The sequence below is a fragment of the Palaemon carinicauda genome, chromosome 25 (assembly GCF_036898095.1).
Source record: "Palaemon carinicauda isolate YSFRI2023 chromosome 25, ASM3689809v2, whole genome shotgun sequence".
NCBI lineage: Eukaryota > Metazoa > Arthropoda > Malacostraca > Decapoda > Palaemonidae > Palaemon > Palaemon carinicauda.
Window position 1 is genome coordinate 85,684,941 of NC_090749.1, and position 20,000 is coordinate 85,704,940.

At 35.4% G+C, this 20,000-nt stretch overlaps 1 protein-coding gene and 1 pseudogene across 3 annotated transcripts in view; one reads left to right on the forward strand and one right to left on the reverse strand.

The window, feature by feature from the left end:
* LOC137618678 (uncharacterized) overlaps nt 1–1,648 on the forward strand; it is a 4,501-nt pseudogene extending 2,853 nt beyond the window's left edge.
* Nucleotides 1–20,000, reverse strand: part of LOC137618680 (pro-epidermal growth factor-like) — a 570,433-nt gene that overhangs the window by 333,042 nt on the left and 217,391 nt on the right. The window lies entirely within an intron of this gene.

Genomic DNA, 20,000 nt, shown 5'->3' on the forward strand with positions numbered 1-20,000 from the left:
ATTCCTGCTCAGGTCAAAGAGTACGAGGATGAAGACTACGATTTGCGGCACAAAAGTGTAGCAAGAGCAGCCTTAGGACCTGATTCTCCCATGCAAATTACTGTTCAGTTTTCCAGATTGAATCAGCAGAGTTGGCTGATAGACAATAAGCAAAGAAATGCTATGACTGACTCTCCCACCAAGGTTTGTAGAGCTGGCGATTCAAAGTGCACTGTTACATTATGGCTCAGTAACTTGCAAATTGCTGGAACCCAAGATGAGGAAGAAGTTGCCCCAACATCTTTCATCACTGGTAGTTTTGATCTTATTTCAAATTATGGGTCAGCACCTCCACTGACCTCGGAGAGTTCAAGCATTGAGGTCATTTTGATACTGATAAAGACTGTAGCAACCAAGGATCATTGTTCGAGATAGAAAATCTTTCAGACAGTATTGAAGATAAGTCATGCTGGCTGAGGACAAAGCAAACCTCATCAGAAAGGTCACTATTGCACCAAATTAAGAAAGCTGATGTTTTCCATGGAAACAAACCCTGTTCCAACTTTTCAGAATGCATTTGCAAAGGCAGCTGTGTTGATTCTGCTCTTTAAAAAAAAACAAGCAGTCTGCTGCATACTACGCAAAAACTAGCCAAAAACGTACCGTCTTTGAAGTGTAGGCTACAGCTCAAATTCTGTACTCTCGCACATGGCTGATATCCTCTCGTCTGTTAATTCAAAATGGCTGGAGAAGAGCAGCTCTGGTCTTACCCATATGACAAAGAGGGCTATGCATAAAGCTCCTGGGGAAATGTGGTTATCTTCATCCACGACAGTACCTGCTATCTCACCTCAGTAATCTCGTGTTGTGATTAGCCCTCAGTCCAACATTTGTCTCTTAAACAAGTTAAAAGCTAAAAAGACTAAAGAGAAAAAAAGAATATGTCGAGGATGGTGATGAAAAGGACATACGTCAAATATCTATAGATGAACTATCTATGAAGTTTAAAGACTTTGGATTACATCATGAAATCCTTATCAATAAGGCACGCAACATGTCCTCAGAGTAACAAATGTTCTAGAAATCTTTTTGATACCAAATTCTTTGATGATAAAATGCATGACTTGACTTTGGGTAAAAACCCTTGGCTTGCTTGCAACTTATCAGCCCGTCCCAACTTGAAGCCAAGTAAAACGGTGTCAACTCTGGCTATCACGCCTGATTCTATGTTAACTGTTGCACAAAGTAGTTTAGATAGTTAACTGTTGAAATGAATATAGAAATAATTGTAACATATAGTTTATATATTGTCAAAAACAATACTGTAATACTTGGTTATATTCTTTTTATCACATTTATTCTTCTATTGAGTTTTACTCTCAGAGAAATGGAAAGTTAATTATTGATGGATATATTCTCTGTCGTAAATGTTAATATTTGAGTAGTATTTTTTTTATTGCAGCACATTTATATATGTACCTGTGTGTATGATCATTTTAATGGTTGTCTGCTAAATGGATTTTTAGTTCTCAGAGGTTTTTAGGATCCTTCTTTCTTCTTACATATTTCATAGAAATTGTTCATGAGCAAATATATTTCATAGTTTATGCTGAACATGTTTGAATTTAGGATTTACTAATACTGTTGTAATGAATACTTCAATTGTTGATGGACTAGGACAGTGGTTCTTAACCTTTTCCATCCCATGACCCCCTGGGACTAATCAGAGTATTATTATGACCCCCTTTAATAGATTTGGAAATAATGAACCTTGTCAAAGGGTCAAGTAAAAAAAAATACAGGAAGACCATGGTTTACTCCTATACAATTTTATTGGAAACACCACAGAACAAAAACCTTGAAAAATTCCACTTTCCTAGCCTCTACAAATGCCATAAAATTATCAATTCCAAAGAACTATTCAACATCATACAAAATGGTTTACTCCTATACAATTTTATTGGAAACACCACAGAGCAAAAACCTTGAAAAATTCCACTTACATAGCCTCTACAAATGCCATAAAATTATCAATTCCAAAGAACTATTCAACATCATACAAAATGGTTTACTCCTATACAATTTTATTGGAAACACCACAGAACAAAAACCTTGAAAAATTCCACTTACATAGCTTCTACAAATGCCATAAAATTATCAATTCCAAAGAACTATTCAACACCATACAAAACCTAGCACCTACTTCTCATTCACTCAGTATCACGTGACTTGGAGGAGTATCCGATTGAGCTATAATGGGAATTTAACACTATTTTGGTAACACTGGTTAATGTGCAGGAGACCACCCAACTTGTGACCAGTGTTGTACTCATCAAACTGGTAAAAGCCCTACTGGCTATTTCAAATACGTGTATAATGTATATGAAAAATAAATTATTCTCCAGAACCCTTTGTGACCCCTTAAGAAATCCCAAATGACCTCCCCGGGGGTCAGGACCCCCAGGTTAAGAACCACTGGACTAGGAGCACTTTCATTCCGTAAATTTTCATCATAAGTTATTTTAAATAACTATAGTGTTACTAAACTTTTCTTAGATCAGTCCATTTTAGCAATGCTTGAAGTTAAGTCCAAGCAACTGTGATCCTAATTTCCAAGAATTGGCTTCTCATTCTTCTGAAAATTAGATTTTTGAAAAAATCTTGCTTATACTAAATTTTTTCATCGACTGAAGAGCAACTTGAAGAAAACAATGCCTAGTTTGGATGTAAAATACTGCAAATAAAATTGTAAAATGTGTGAATATTCACCTATGAAATTGTTTAAACCTTGTGTTGCAAATCATCAGTCAAGATAAGATAAACTCAAGTCAGAAATAGAAGAACGGTTTACAATAATTATTAGCGCTTTCTCTTGTCAGTTGATGACACCAAAGTGAGGTCAAAGGTCTGATATCTGCAGGTAGTAGGTTGGCCTGGGCACCAGCCACCCATTGAGATACTACTGCTAGAGAGTTATGGGGTCTTTTGATTGGCCAGACAGTATTACACTGGACCCTTCTCTCTGGTTACGGTTCATTTTCCTTTTGCCTACACACACCGAATACGCTGGCCTATTCTTTACATATTCTCCTCTGTCTTTATACACCTGACAACACTGAGATTACCAAACAATTCTTTCTCCCTCAAGGGGTTCACTACTGTACTGTAATTACTCAGTGACTTCTTTCCTCTTGGTAAGAGTAGAAGGGACTCTTTAGCTATGGTAAGCAGCTCCTCTAGTCTTGGTTAGTGCTATAGCCTCGGTAACATAGTCTTCTATTGTCTTGGATTAGAGTTCTCTTGCTTGAAGGTACACTCGGGCATGCTATTCTATCTTATTTCTCTTTCTCTTGTTTTGTTAAAGTTTTTATGGTTTATACAGAAAATATTTATTTCAATGTTGACACGCTTCTTAAAATACCTTATTTTTCCTTGTTTCCATTCCTAACTGGGCTATTTTTCCCGTTGGAGCTCCTGGGCTTATAGCATTCTGCTTTTCCAACTAGGGTTGTAGCTTAGCAAGTAATGATAATAATAATAATAATAATAATAATAATAATAATAATAATAATAATAATCTAGTGGAGATATGGTGGAATTTACAACTAAACGCTTTGACATTTTACTTTTATCTTGTAAATACACAACTATTGGTTAAAGAGAGTAAATCAAAGTTTAAAAATCGAGCTGTAGTACAATAATTGATTGGTCAACCATATACTGTATGTCCTAATTCTTGTATGAAGATATGTGTTGTGCCTCAAGGTAAATGAACTCTGTAATCATGAGAATTCCACAAAACCGATACCTCAGCATGTTTATGTAGCAAGATTGCATTTTGATAGCGAGGGGTATCTAGTTGCCTCACTCTCGCAGCACTAGGGAGCAGCAGCCTTGGAGCTGAGGTTATTGGCCCATGCCCCATATACTGTATCGTAGTGGCTGGCTAGGAATGTTAGCAGATAGGATTGACCTGTCAGATAAATCCATTCGAGCTCTGATCGACACAGGAGACTGCGTTTTACTGACCAAAAAATAAAGATTCTCCTCAAACCCATTACAGTCAATGGCATCCCTCGTCCTCGACACACCAGGAGGATATAAAATAGGCATGAACCATAAAACGATCCTAAACTTTAAGATGGGATCTGTGAAGTTTACACATGATTTTTTGTCTTGCCCACCTTGGGAATTCCAGGAATCGAGGCTATTTTAGGAATAGATTTTATTTCATGTAGTTAAATATACATTGTTGACGGAAAAGATACAATAGCAGTAAAAGCGGGCGGGTACATTTTGCCGATAGAAAGCCATGAAAGAGTAAATGCTTGTGCGGGCTTGGAGAGACAATTAAGTAAGGTAACAGTTGTACCTGAGAAAGGAGAAGTTTTGTCTCCCCAAACACTTACGAGCTTATCAGTGACCCCGTGTCGCCCTCTTCCGGAAGGAACCAAGGTCGTGTTAAACCCCATTTCAATTGGGCGCATATGATTTTAGAGGGCTTATCGGAACTAAAAGATAATAGAGCGGATATAACGATTGTTAATTTGTCAAATTAAAGAGTTGTGTTAGGAAGTGATTCTATGTGTGAATTAGAGTTATGAGAAATTGCTAATAATGGGATGGTGGGAGCCACAACTCCAGCACGCACAGACGAACACTCTCATAATTTGATTATGCAAGAGCGAAAACTATATCGGTCAGAATATCAAACTGTAGTTAGTGACATTGTCAATAAGTATTCCGATGTAATTGTAACTGGAGATGAGCCACTCGGCAGAATTGATCGATTTCCCTTTAGCATTGAAACTGGGCAAGCGGAGCTGATCGGGTCAAGGCCTTATAAGGTACCCATTCATTTCTAAGGAGAGATAGAAAGGGAAATTAATAAATTAAGGGAACAAGGGATAATCGAGGAGAGCAAATCCCCCTGGGCTTATCCAATTGTAGCTGTTAGGAAGAAGGGTGGCTTGGTAAGATTGTGGGTAGATTATAGGAAGTTGAATGCAGTCACTAAGGATAATGCATTTCCATTGCCCTCGATCGAAGAGTTTCTTGTGAAAGTACGGGATAGTAAATATTTCACAACTGTTGATTTATAATCAGGTTACTATCAAATACCCATTCAGGAAGACAGTAAATGTAAAAAGGCATTTATAGCTAACGATCAACTATTTCAGTTTAATTTTCTTCCTTTCGGTGTTAAAAATGTTAAAAGTCATTTCTCTAGAGTAATGATGACAGTTTTGTCTCCCTTAATTGGCCATAATGTTCTTGTTTACTTAGACGATATCATAACTACAGGGAAAACGGCAGATGAACGTAATGATAATATACGTAGAGTTTTAGAAGCATTGAGAGGTAATGGTATGAAAATAAATTTGTCAAAGTGCAAATATTTCTGTAAACAGGTTGAATTTTTAGGTCACATAACCCCAGAAGGTATCCGACCCGGCCCAAGTAAAATAGCGGCTATTACAGATATCCCCAGGCCCCGTAACCCTAAGGATGTAGTCTGGTTCCTTGGGCTGACTGAGTCTTGCCGTAAATTCATAAGAGGTTTTGGAGAGATAGTGAGACCCATAGATGCTTTGAAGATTAAACGAAAAGTGATAAATTGGGGAGTGGAAGAAGAAAGGCCTTTTAACCATTTAAAAACTGCCTTAACTAGTATTGACTTACTCATATAACTTAGATTTGATCGGCCATTTTTAGTGACAACAGATGCGAGTAGCGTAGCTATTGGTGGCGTAGTTTCTCAACGAGATGATAAAGGTAGAGAGCGACCCATTTAGTTTGCTTCCTGGGCATTAAAAGGGGCAGAAACGAATTATAGTACATGCGATCGAGAGGCTTTGGTTACTCTTTGGGTTCTAGAGAGGCAGCGGCTCTTTTTATTAGGTCAGTGATCATCGCCCCTTATGTGACCTCTTTTTCAAAGGGGATTTGACCTCTCGACAAGCGAGATGGATTGAGAGATTCTTAGAGTTTATTATAAAGGGTTTTCATCACATACAATGTAAAGCTAACAAGGTAGCTGATGCTCTCTCTAGAGGTGCAGTAATAGGAGTTAGAACTAGGGCGCAAAAGAGGAACAAAGAACTTGACCAAAATATTGAAGACCCCCATCCAAATAGAGAAAATAGAAAACAGGATGTGAATTTTCCCTAGGAGCATTCAGAATACGAAAGCGGGGAGAGAGGAGAGAGAGAGGAAGGGAGAGAGTTACAGATATTAGGGAGAGAGAGAGAGATATGATCAGTGAAGGTGAATATATGTGGGTGGCCAAGGACATGACCAGGAGTGTCCAGAATGAATGCCCTAATGATGCAGGTTTGATTGACTTGGGGCACTGGGACATAAAAGAAGTCCTAGAGGGACAGAAAAAAAGAGGAATGGATGGAAAGAGTGCGAGCAGGGATTAAAGGGGAATCGGAAAACTATCCATCGTTTCTGAATGTACCTCGCGAAAACTCTTTTATAGAAAATGATATCTTATATTGTGCTTATGAGAAGAGGGAGGGGAATTTTGTGCACAGTTAGTTCTTCCTCCCTCTTTAATTAATTGAGCCATCCACATTGTACATGCAAGTACGTATGTAGGGCATTTAGGGATTGATAGAACATTAAGGTGAGCATGTGAATCCTTCTTTTCGTTAGGATTTAAAATATTTATAGAGAATTATATAAAAGGTTGTCATGCTTGTAACTGTTTCAAAACACATAAAAACACTGTACCGGAAACCAGAAAGGGGCCTGTGATTTCTATCAAATTTCATAGAGTGCATATGGATTTGATAGGACCATTTCCCACTGGTTTAACACATCATAAGTTTATATATGTATTTGTGGATGCATTATTCGGTACACTCATACTTACGCAAGGTTGGATAAATCAGTGAATTCATTAGCCCAGGCGATGTGCTCTTTCATCACCAGTTTTGGTTGCCCGAAAATTTTTATAACTGATAATGGTATTGAGTTTATAAAGAAGGTGGTGAAATCGGTCATGGACTTGATGTGAATTGAACACTTTTCAATGACCGCATATAGGCCCTCAGCTAATGGCTTAGTGGAATCGCATAATAGGGAAGTTGTCCAAATTTTGCATTACTTAGTGCCTGATGACCCCCTTCATTGGCACGCCATACTTCTTACGGCTTAGCTAGCTTTGAACCTTGCATATAAGGCTTCGTTCAGGGATAAGCCTTTCTTTTAAGTGTATGGACTAGATCCTGTGTTACCATATACGGTACTCATTAATTCGCAATAATTGCCAAATTATTCAACTGAGCAATACTGTGTATATTTATTAAATCTATTAAGGAGAGTAATGAACACCACTGAAAGGTTTTTAAAATGAACTAATGAAAAACTCAGCTCAAAGTATGATGGTCAGCTCAAAACCGCACCGGTAAAAGCATTTGTGGGCGATCGTGTATATTTGAAACGATTACAACCTAGGAAACACAAACTAAAGTCAGCGTACTTGGGTCGGTACCGAGTAAACATGGATGAATCAAACAAAGTTGTGATACAAAGCATTATTAATGGTGCAGTGTCTCAACATCATCAGGCACACAGGCATGTGGCGCTCAAAGAGATAGTTTTCAAAAGTGTCAATCACTGTTCCTCCTTACCCCAGCGTACGTGATATTCCTCGAGTTGATGAGTAGAATTCTTTTTTTACCTTTGCTGTTGTGTTGTTTGAACAGACCTTATTTATTCTTTTGATGTATTTTAAATAAACTTGATGATAATGAGATCAAGATCCAAAGGTCATATACTTGTCAAATCACAAGCTGTTGTTCTCCAAGGTGAACTTTAGGGAAGTCACTCACATGTGTCCGCTGAATGCAGAGGCGTACTCAAGCAGGTATTTAACATTTGACATTTCTGTGAAATTATATTGTTGCTTCTGCCAACAAAGTTGGAAGGAGGTTATGTTTTCCCACTTGTTTGTGTTTTTGTTTGTGAACAGCTTCCTAAACGAAATTTTGATCATAGAGATCTTCCTGGTTACATGCTTCTACGATATTCTCTGTTGAAGCATGATGACTTCATCACAGCATTCTCTCGTTAAAAGGGATATAATGGAGTAACATAACCAATTCTGGACTTGAGCTCCAACAATTGCTAGAAGGACCTCTTCTTGCTAACTTACAGAAAATAACTGATAACTTTGGAGATAAGAAATCTGCAGTGTTTATAAAAAAACAAAATAAATTTCATTCAGATCTACACCTTCATAACCACATCAAGGTCCATCAAGAGTTCTTGAATTCGAAAACCTAAACTGTAATCAATTCTATTTAATGGGTCAGAATTTCACCGACTTGCAGGGGTGACCTTTTAGCTCGGAAAAGTTTCCTAACAGCCAATTGGTCGGACAAAAATACTTCTGACGAATCAGCTGTTAGGAAATTTTCCGAGCTAATAGGGCACCTTTGCGAGTCAGTGCAAATCTGTCTCACTAAAAAGAATTGACTATATTACTTTAGCATCAGGAAAACTGGAATGAGAAAAATCAAGTTTCTCATTCCAATGCTTACTGTCAAGCCAATAGGCTTGTCTTTTCCTATGGACAGTGAGTGACAGAATCGTCTGGTTTAAGTAAAGGATTAACCATTGCATCTTCACCAAAAAGTGCAGATTCAAGTGTAGTCAACCACATATGTTCCTGGGCTGTACCAAAAACGGTTTCTTTTATGGTTAAATTGTAGGCCTATTCCTTTCCTCTCTGAGTAAAGGCTCTGAACAGATTATAGTAATTTCTAAATATGATAGGACTCCTGATTCTCCAAGTAAGCACGTCTAAAATCATCATTGAATCAGGGTTTGTCTTTCACTCGGTATCTTAGCATACAAGAAGGTTTATGCCTATCAACAATGTTGACTAGATTTTCATTCAAATGAACATCAGGCTCAATAGATACAATATTCCTTGTTGAAGCACCTTAAGAGGGAGAGCAAAACAAAAATAACATAAAGGCTTCAAAATTGTAGGTGTATGTATAATGACGGAACTTTCTTTTTTCCACTATATTACAAAATTTTATAGAATATAAACTGTTCAGAAAGGTCTCCATTTCCCAGCTGATGTTTGATGACAATTTGTTGTTCTGTCAAATGAAGCCATTAGCTGATTACATTCCTGAAAATGGTGAACGATGGCAAAGTGTAAGAGTCAAAAGTCACTCTTAGGAGTCTAAATGTTGATCGAAATTGTATAGGATACCTTCAAAATTAGCAAAAATAATGGAGAGGACTAGTTCTTTGAGTGGCAACACTTGACCTCTTCCTCAGTCGTAACATGTCAGTTGTACGACATGTTCATCAGCTGTGATGCAGAACACCGCAACCAGAGTCAGACGGGTCACAGCAAACAGCCCCAACATTCCAAGTGTTTCATTCACAATCATCTGATATTGATTCCTAACAGCAGTCTTGCTTTTGAAGTGTCTAGAAGTCACTGTAGATGACTTTTTTATCAATTCAGCAGCACATTAGTAACAGAATACTAGAATAATCAGCAGTTGCAGAAATTTTAAATGGACCTCGCTTGACCAAAGAAATTGTCTGATGGTTTTTTATCTAGTAAGAAATCAGTATTTTTAAAATTCAAACAAGATAATGGGAGCATCAATCATGGGTTTGAGATGCTCATTCTTAGCGCTCGATACGTGAAAATGATAATGCATCAGCGGGAGAGTGACAAAACTTGTGAATCATTTTATAATTCTTTTAATTCAAAAATGTTAAGTGATATGAAGTTTGTCGAGGGATTATTCTGCCATTTGTTCAGAGTACAGTGATGGGGAAATGCATAATAGCTGTGATTTGAATAGATTAGTTGTACCATTTGCTGAGAAAGAACCAGAGGTGAAAGACTTGATACTTTTGCAGCAAAAAATTATTAATTATGATAATGCATCATCAGGAATAGGCTAGCCTAATCCTCTATACTCATGCTTTGTTTTGTTTATTTAATTTGTTTTTTTTTTTTTTTCCTTTTTTTTTTTTTGGTGGGGACCTCTGCTCTGGTTGAGCTGAAACTTGAAGATGGAACAAAGGTAGGCATATTATTGTGCTATGTTTCCCAGGTCTTGACAATCACAGAGGGCAGGAGGTTAAGGAGGCCGGCCAGAATGCCAGTAATCTGTGGTATAGGAAGAAAAATAAAAAACCCTGAAAAAAATCACTGAGCTTCGTATGGCAATGGAGAATGCGTATACGAAATATTTTGTCAAATTTTCTCTTACTTTCATAATTATAGCGTAAATAGTAAAAGTAACTCAATAAACCATAAACATTATTCCCTACAAGAAAATGCAGTATTTCTTCTGTGATCATAAATTTTGATATATATTACATTTCAATGTCAAAGAAATTGTGAAGAGTGGCACCTGTATAACTTCCACGAATCACAGACTATGTAATAATATTACACCCTTCACCCTTCAGTCGTACAGGAAAACTCAGTTTGACCTCTGACATTCACTCATTTTTTATGCTTTTTTTTTCTCGTTTTCGGCAAGAATTTTATCATTTCAAAGAAAAAAAGACAATTCCAACATCTTGCTAACATAGGACAGAAGAAAATTTGTTCTATTAAGGGTTCAGAAGAGAGTAATATCGGTAGTGCAGAGAGAGAGAGAGAGAGAGAGAGAGAGAGAGAGAGAGAGAGAGAGAGAGAGAGAGAGAGAGAGAGAGAGAGAATGGAGAAGCGATGTCTTTGCCTGGAACGAGCAAAATAAGCAAGATATTGAGCAAATGGATCTTCATTTATGAGTAAATTATGATAAATAACTTTGTTTTTGTTTATCAATATTCCAAAAGGAACCTAAAATTCTTAATAATTAGGATTTATTAATATTGTCTTTGGAAAAATAAAAAGAAAAACTTTGAATGCCCTCTGACATTCACTAATTTTTACATTTGTTTTTTTTCGTTTTTAGCAAGAATTTTATCATTTCAAAGAGGAAAAGACAATTTCAACATCTTGCTAACATAAGAAAAAAAATTACTATATTAGGAGTTCAGAAGAGGGTAATATCGGTAATGGAGAGAGAGAGAGAGAGAGAGAGAGAGAGAGAGAGAGAGAGAGAGAGAGAGAGAGAGAGAGAGAGAGAGTGGGGAGGGGGGGGGGAGCGGCCGCCTTGCCTCACAGGAGCCAAAAGAAGCAAGATATTGAGCAAAAGGATCTTCATTTATGATTTGATTATAAACGATTTTGTTTTCTTTTAATAATACCCGAAAAAGAACATAAGGTTCATGAAAATCATGATTTATCAATATTGTCTTTGTAAAATTAAAAAGAAAACTGAATGCCCGTATCTCAAAAACAATACTTATTGGCCTTGAAATTCCATAGTGTCCCTTTGTTTTCAAGATATAGCATTGAAATTTGGTATATAACTTAGAAATAAACAAAACAATGAAATGAAGGCCTTTTTCCATTTCTTTGATATTTTTTTATTAATTATTTTTCTCTGATTTTAAGGGTTTATTTTTATACCATAATAAAAAAAAATCATATCTGGAAAAAAGTTACTTCAAATAAAAAACTCTTCATATTATTGGAGGACTTTATCAGGTCTATAAAGGTTAGTAATAGCAGATCTAAGTAATAATTATCAAAGGAGGGGATAAAATTTGAAAAACACACATTTGTATGATAAATCACCCTGGTGTTGCAGAACGGAAGGTCAGAAGCAAAAATCCTATGGAGTTTGGAGATGTCCTAAGTCATCCTATTAAGTGGTATGAATGTCAAAGTCCAGTCATTAAAAATCGGCATTAGCCTGCCGGCCCCTTATGGGGACCATCTTCTATGTCCTGCTTTTTTTTTTAATGATTCAAAATACACAATTTCTTTATATGTTTTAGACATATATAATACCTTCATCACATAAACATTTCTATTTCTTTAATCAAAAACTTTTTGGTTTATTAGCGAAAATCATGATTTAAAAAAAAAATAAAGTAAATTTTTCTTCACTAATATGACACGAATTTTATTGAAAATCATACCATCAAAACTTATTCACAAATCGAATAATTCTGAGAAAGATTTTCGATTTTCCTTTTTATTTTTTTTTTTTTATAATGACATTTTTATTATTTATCTTCGTGAAAAAAAGAATGAGAAAAAGTAAATGCCAAATTCTCTTTGAAAATTGAGGGATTTTTACTCTTTTTTTCAATGATATCATTCTCTCTAAAATCGAATAATAAATAAAGAAAAGTGTATCTACGTGAGAATGAGTATATATTTGAGTTATGAGCTCCCAAAGATTTGCTATAAATTTTCGCTTTTTTTCTTTAAAAAAAATCAAGGGTGTCATGAGTTGCTACCGGCCTCTCATTGTTGCCAGAGTTTTAGTTAGAATGTTCCAGCTTTGCACTCTTTCTCATGCTTCCCTCTCTTTTTTGGTTCTTTTTTTTTTTTTTGCTCTCTTCTTTCTTTGACCTTAGGTGATATTAGCCTTGCTATAAAGTTCTTGAGGACCTTTTGAAAACACAATGTATATACAAATTGTAAGTAAATAAACACACATGCAATGTAACTTCTATACGTCTTTGGAAATTCTGGCTATTTTTCTCATAGATCATAGTTTGTGTTCGCTTACCCCTTACCAATGCCTTCCATCTCTGCCAGATGTACGAAACTTCAATATGTAAGTGAATAAAAATTGTTATATAAAACGAAAAAAAAAAAAACCACACAAAGATGATTCTGTCATACTGAAAACAACGCAATAAAGATGACGTCATCATTTAAAGACCGCTTTATCTTCATTATTTGTAAAGATAATTGGCTTAAACTTCTGGAGAACATGTACTATATGTTTCTGCATACATAGAAACAATAAATCGATTTTCCATTTTCTGGTGGGGGTGAGTTATCATGAATGAATTACTCGCCAAGCTGTTGTGTAGCTCTTCTTAGAACCATTTTACCTCCAATTTTACTCCCAGTAACTTTAAACAGATTATCAGTTATACAATAATTAGAGAAATTTGCAGCACCATGAAACAGTATTTCCTTATTTGTTATCCAAACTGGTAAGAGTCTTTACTCTGATCTACTGACTGATATAAAGTAAACAGATTAAATGAGTTCCCCTTATGTGTAATCGAGGATTAGTCTTGAACTGGACACCATAGTCAACAGGTTTATAACAGATCTATTTAACAAACAAAAATGTCGTAATACTTTGACTTTTTGTTTTTTATCCAGTATGCTAAACAAACTATTAGGAGTTTCAGGAGTCTATGTTGTGGCAATCTGATTATGGAAAGAAAGCGTTGGTGCAGCATCCCATGATACACTGTTTTACATAGTAGAAGAGAGAGCCAGTGTGCATAAAGGTAACTATCTTAAAATTTAACAATGGCTGCAAAAATCGGACAATTTTTTATCATGGTTGCTATGGAAATACAACTAAAATTACTTTAATTATCATTATATTATCACTTGCTAAGCTACAACCCTAGTTAGAAAAGCAGGATACTATAAACCCAGGGGCTCCAACAGGGAAAATAGCCCAGTGAGGAGAGGAAACAAGGACAAAAAACATTTTTAAAAGGAGTAATAATTTTAGAATAAATATCTCTTATATGAACAATAAAAGCTCTAAGAGAAAGAAAAACAAGACAAAAAAGCATGTCTGGGCGTACTCTCAAGCAACAGAACTCTAACCCAAAAAGTGGAAAACCATGGCACAGAGGCTATGGCACTACCCAAGACTTAGAGAACAATGGTTTGATTTTGGAGTGTCCTTCTCCTAGAAGAGCTGCTGACCATAAAAAGAGAGTCTCTTGTATCCTTAACAAGAGGAAAGGGGCCACTGATCAATTAAAGTGCAGTAATCCCTTGGGTGAAGAATAATTGTTTGGTAATATCAGTGTTGTCAGGTGTATGAGGACAGAGGAGAATAAGTAAAGAATAGGCCAGACTATTTGCTCTGTGTGTGTAGGAAAAGGGAAAATGAACCGTAACCAGAGAGAAGGATCCCATGTATAACTGTCTGGCCAGTCAAAAGACCCCATAACTCCCTAGCAATATGGCGCCTTTATCTCACAGCTATATAACATTTATCTGGAAATTACATTAATGAAAAATTAACTTGAAAATCAAACAGATTTATGTTTAACGCTATTCTGAAAATATACACAGAGAAAGACTATGATAAAAACAAATTAACGTAAAGGTAAATTTAGAATTTGCTTACAATATTTCATACTTTTATAATGAAATATCTTATTCACTATTTATAACCCTGCTACCTTTTGCAATTCTTCAAGAACGATTGATTGGTTATCAATATCAACATGTATATTTGAACAATCCTATATTAAAAACTATATTTCCAAAATTTGTGTAAATATTTTTTTTTTTTTTTTTTTATCTAAGTAACGCATTGCAAATGCACACAGTAAACTTTAGCTGTGACTACATTAGTCCATAGATGGTTATTTCAATTTGTGTAGGAGACATTACAATAATATGATGCCTCTAGTTCTTCTATTTGATCTCTGCCATTTATTCATATCAGCTCGTACAATAGGTTTACTAACCATGTATAGCATTTGAAAATAATTATTAGCTTTCTTGTAACAATATTGGAATCTAAATCTCAGATACCAACAGTAATTGGGGAAAAGAAATTGAAAATCTGTTGTTTTGGTGCCGCCTGCTACAGAAACTTGCGTATACATCGCCTTGCTTTGCCTGAGGACTCATCGGCAAAAAATAGTCTTCCGCATAACAAAGTGGTCCAGTAGGATTTTCTTAATTTTTTACTGAATGCTTTCTGAAAATCAGTTGGAGGCCACGATCAACCTATTTTTAATAAGCAACTTCAACCGATTTTCAGTAAGCAACACTTAGTTAAGATTAAACCAAAAAATAATTCATATATCTTTCAAAGCAACTGAAAAAATAAAATGCACTACCTTGCACTCAGAATAATACGGATGTGGATTTGGTTGTTAGAAATTTGAGAGGATTGTTTTTTTTTTTCTTTTTTGTTGTTGTTATTATTGTTGTAAATTACAGGACACTTTGTGAAGTATTTTAATGTATAAAAGGTCTCCCTTTCTCAAGAAGCTCAAATTCTTTGATTTATAGATGGGTCTTGGGTCATAAGGATCGATACTGGGTCACTCTGCATTGAGGGGACATTGTTTGTCCAAAGAGAAACTTCCCAATGGAACAAAACAAAAAAATTTCGTTATTCACATGTATTGATATACACCAACAAATTAGAAACAGATCAAAAGCACATACAGTAAGGTCAAAGGTTAAAGGTCAAAGTATGGAGATATTGGAGAAAATAAGGAAGAAAATCTGATCTTCCTACTTGGGTTGTTTTGTATTTCAAATTTCGCTGTAATAAATTCAAATTTCAATGGAAATATTTGGAGAGAGAGAGAGAGAGAGAGAGAGAGAGAGAGAGAGAGAGAGAGAGAGAGAGAGAGAGAGAGAGAGAGAGAGAGAGAGATAATTTGTACCTTCCTCTACCGAGACTAACAATAAAGTGGGACTTCTCCTCACCCAGCAAACACATCTAAAAGATCATCATCACGTGACCATCACATTGTGACATCGTCCGTTGCAGTAACGTCACATTTTTCTGTGACATTAACTCGGATATGTTGATTAGAAACAACAATGAAACAAGTAAAATAAAGAACAAAAATAGTTAGTAAACTACATAATCAGGTACAGTGCCTAAATTGCCGTTATCAACACAAAAAATTACAATCTTGTATATTTATTGATATTATATATGAATATATATATAAAAACATTAATATCAATATTATATATGAATATATATATAAACAAAATGGTATTCCCCAAATAGCACATAATATATATTAAAACTTTTGTATTCCATTGGTATGCATCAAGTAAAAACAAAAGAATTCAATGAAAGGGTATAGATAGATAGTATATACGATTATATGTTAATAAAAAAAATATTCTAGAGGGGTACATAGTATTTAATTTATTAACAAAAAAGTTCATTCAAATTATGTCGTAAATGGGTAGAGAGTGTAAATAGGACAGTATATCGGCGCTGGTATATATTAAGTAAAAGTGGTATTTTGTGGAAGCAAATAAGTATAGTATATAATGGAAAATACATTTCATAATGGCCATCAATACTGTATGTATATAAAAAAATCATTCCTGGTAGACCATTAGTATAATATGATTACATAATAAAATAAGAGAAAAAATAAGAAAGAAAATATACAGCATAAACGTTGAAGGAAAAAATTCTCTTCTTCTGGTAGCAGTGAAGAAATATAATAAATTTCTAAATTTATAACGTATTTTAAGGTTATGAATTTCTGTAAGAATTAAATGAAATGTACTTTGGAGTGAGATAGAATTAGCACTGGCTTCCTTGCTCTCCCACAATTGCTTCAATGAGCATCATCAGTAGGGAAATGAGGGTCATGTGGCATCATAGACAGAGTTGGAAGTTTGAGGACAGGAGTGTGCAGGTGGAGAGCCCCATACTGCTGGACCTTCCTGGGGCAGTGTAAACCTTGGCATCTATCTACCTTTATTTCAGCTGCGGCTAGTTATCAGAATCTAACATTGTACTATTGTTGACTTTTTTCACTTATGGTCAGATTCCTGTGGAAAGAAATATAGGATGTTAGGTTGAGAAGGTTGACTATTTTTATTGAGAAGGAATCAAAAGTTATTACAAAGCCTATGGAATTTAGAAAGGTTTTCAAAGAGGTTCTAAGAGATTTTTAGAAACAGGTTTACTATGACTACACGAAATTTTGCAGATAAGAAGACCAGTCTCATATCTTTCAACATTAACTCATTTTATTATAGAATGTGTGTATGTAGAGTGAATGAAATAAACAGTATTTTATAATCATTAGATGTGTCGCTTCACTTATCTGCTGATCAAATGCTAAGCCCGAATGGTACTCACTTTGAGACTGTGATCAAACAGGAGACCAGGTGAGTTCTCTTAAGTTCTGATCAAACAGTTCTAATCACCAAGGCGGATACCAGATGATTTGCTGGGAAGAAGATGTCCTCGTCTTGCTTCTCAGGGAGATCAGACTTCTCTTCCATGGTTATGTGAACTGCAATTGAATAATCTAATGTCAGAAACTTCTCATGACATATAAAATAGCAATTAAAGGAACAGATCATCAATAAGGATCGCACCTTTCAGTTTTCCCATTGCCTGTATGAGAGAACAATGTTCAAAAGGAAAAATTTCAGATTCATTTCAATAGTCATAATACAATTTACATTTAAAAGGACAATCCGGAATTTGTCCTACGACGAGAAAAGGAGAAATACTATTTGTGCAATAACCCAAAAATCCAGCAAATAATCTTGAGGAAAATTTTGGAGTTGTAGAGAAGGAGCTCTGTGCAAAGAAGGGGAAGATGACTCTAGAGAAGGACAGAGCTAAGGAATGACTGCACCTGGTACTCACCGACATCGATCCGAGATGAAAAGTGAAGGAATTAATACTTTGAGAAACCGATTATCTGGAGCTCCAGAATGTAAATAATGTCTGTTGTTTAAGAAGATTGCCTGGCCCTTCCGGGCCATGCACAGTCTCTTGCAGTTTTGCAGCCCATAGCAAATATGTCTCAAAAAGTCATTAAGAGAAACGTTCAACTCATACCCAAGGACTGGCTGGATGCAGACTTCCAAGACTCCCAAATAAAAATCAGGAAAAGATATCGTAAAAGAATGATCTCTCACCAGAGGGCTGATGTAAATGCCATTTGAAGAATTGGAGGAATCTTCCAAAAGAAGTTCAGCAAATAATTCTCCTGAAAACATGCAATAAACATAAAATTAATCTTTTGTGAAAAAAAGAATATATTTAGGGCATCTTGCTTAATGACTGAAGACAAATTAGGTAAGTATATTCCATATAATGAAACTATTTAAAAGAGGTAATTTTTACGGTTATTTTCTTGACACAAAAGTTGAATGATTGAAAACCTAAAGTTAATCTTTACATCTTTTTGCAATTCAAAAAAACAACAAAATAATTTAGGGCAAAACAGATAAAACACTTCAGGTTGAAATTATTTGTGGACATTTGGAGATTCCTTGTTCATAATTACTTGTGTGTTCCTCTTTGCATATCTGTCTGTCTGTCTGTGCTACAGAAGTAAGACATCCAACTTCTATTACCTCAGTTTGTTTCTACTATTATAATGAAGACATTCAGTTTTACTTCCAACTAAAAGTAACAGAGGAAAATTTTATATCAAATTAAATACAAGTACCAGAATATAAAAAGGTTCTAACATTGTTTTATTGAAGTAGATTCTCGAAGAAATATTATTTATCATCAATAATAGCAATGATAACAATAATGATAATGTAGAAAACTTTTACAAAAGTTACCACAAGGAAAGTAATTTAACTCTTTCCATTCAAATCATCAAGAGCGATAACTACAAATATTATTCTTTCCTTCAGTCCATTTAGAGTAGTAACTTCAAAGTATTTTCCTTAAAATCCTACCCCATCATTTTTTCTCTCCTGCAACGTCCGCCTAAGTTCTGTGCTCCTTTTCCTATCATCAGAAGTTGACTCAATGAATATAAAATGTCAGCTTCTCTTGAGTCCAACAGATGACGGTGGATAATAACCCTGTACACCAGTCAGTCAGTCAGTGTTCTGTTCTACTCGCTCACCTGAGCTGTAAAAGGAAATAGCATCAACATACGAGTGCATTACAAAGTTGAAGTGCATTACAAAAGATAAAATGTCTGTAATAGAAATCTTGTTGTGATATATCTTCCCTCTGATCCTTAATTGCAAAACAAACTCGATCAACCGAACAATAAGAATCTGTAGTGGCAGAGCAGATCAATTCATTCGTATAATTATATTATTAAATGAAAGATTGAAGTTGCACAAAAACACTTAACATGTAAGTTCACCAAAAATGATATACTTCTGATAAACCATTTTGCATTAAACAAAAAAAAAAGAATAGTAAGATAAAGGAGTTGTAGAAAAATCTCTACAAAAAGAAGAGGAAGATGACTCTAGAGAAGGTCAAACTTAAGGAATGACTGAGCCTGGTAATCACCGCCATCAATCCGAGACCACTGATGAAGACCTGTCTTGGTGCTGCATTTTCATGTAAGATTCTAGTCCCAGAATGCAGAAATTGTCTGCAAAATCCTTAAGAGAACTTTACCACTTAGGCGCAGGTTGGATGCAGAGTGCCCAACCTCCAAGATAAGAGCCCAAGGTGAGGAGAACCACCGTAGATTGAGTATGCCGTGCACCCAGTTTTACCAGACCTCTTTTGGAGCTTGCCTTGTCGATTCTGTCCTCTGAAACTCTAGGCCTGTTGTAGCTCAGGTGTTTGCGAGGAAGCAAGGATTCGCTGAGTGCAGGGGCATGTTCGAATGACCTCCCACTAAAGTAAAGATGCAAGCATCATTAGAGGAGAGGGAAGGATCTCTGAAGAGGAGTTCGTCACCTAATCATTTCCCTGCAAACATACAATAGATATACAAATATAGTTATTTGGAAAACAGACTTATCAAATGCCTCTTGTTTTATGACCAGTGATAAATCAGTTAAATAAATGCAATGCCTTAAAACCATTATAATAAGATACTTTTCCACAAGTATTGCCTAAAAACAATAGTAGATTGCCTTAAATACCAGAACCCATGTTTACTTCTATTTGGGAAAACTAACTAATTGAAGACAGCAGTAAAAAAAAACCCACATGCTTCAATACTTCTTGACGTTTGCTAATAATTACTCCTGTGTTCCTCCCTCCCATTCCTTCTGTTTGTCTGTCTGCATGAAAAGAAGAGAGACACGCCTGAAGTATTCTACCTTTCCTTGATTCACGCTGATATAAAAGAAGTCATTACCTTTTTTTACAGTCAACATTTATATTGGTTTGTATAAAAAATAGAAATATTCCAACCCTAAGACATATGGTATCAATTGTTTTGGAAATTTATATTCA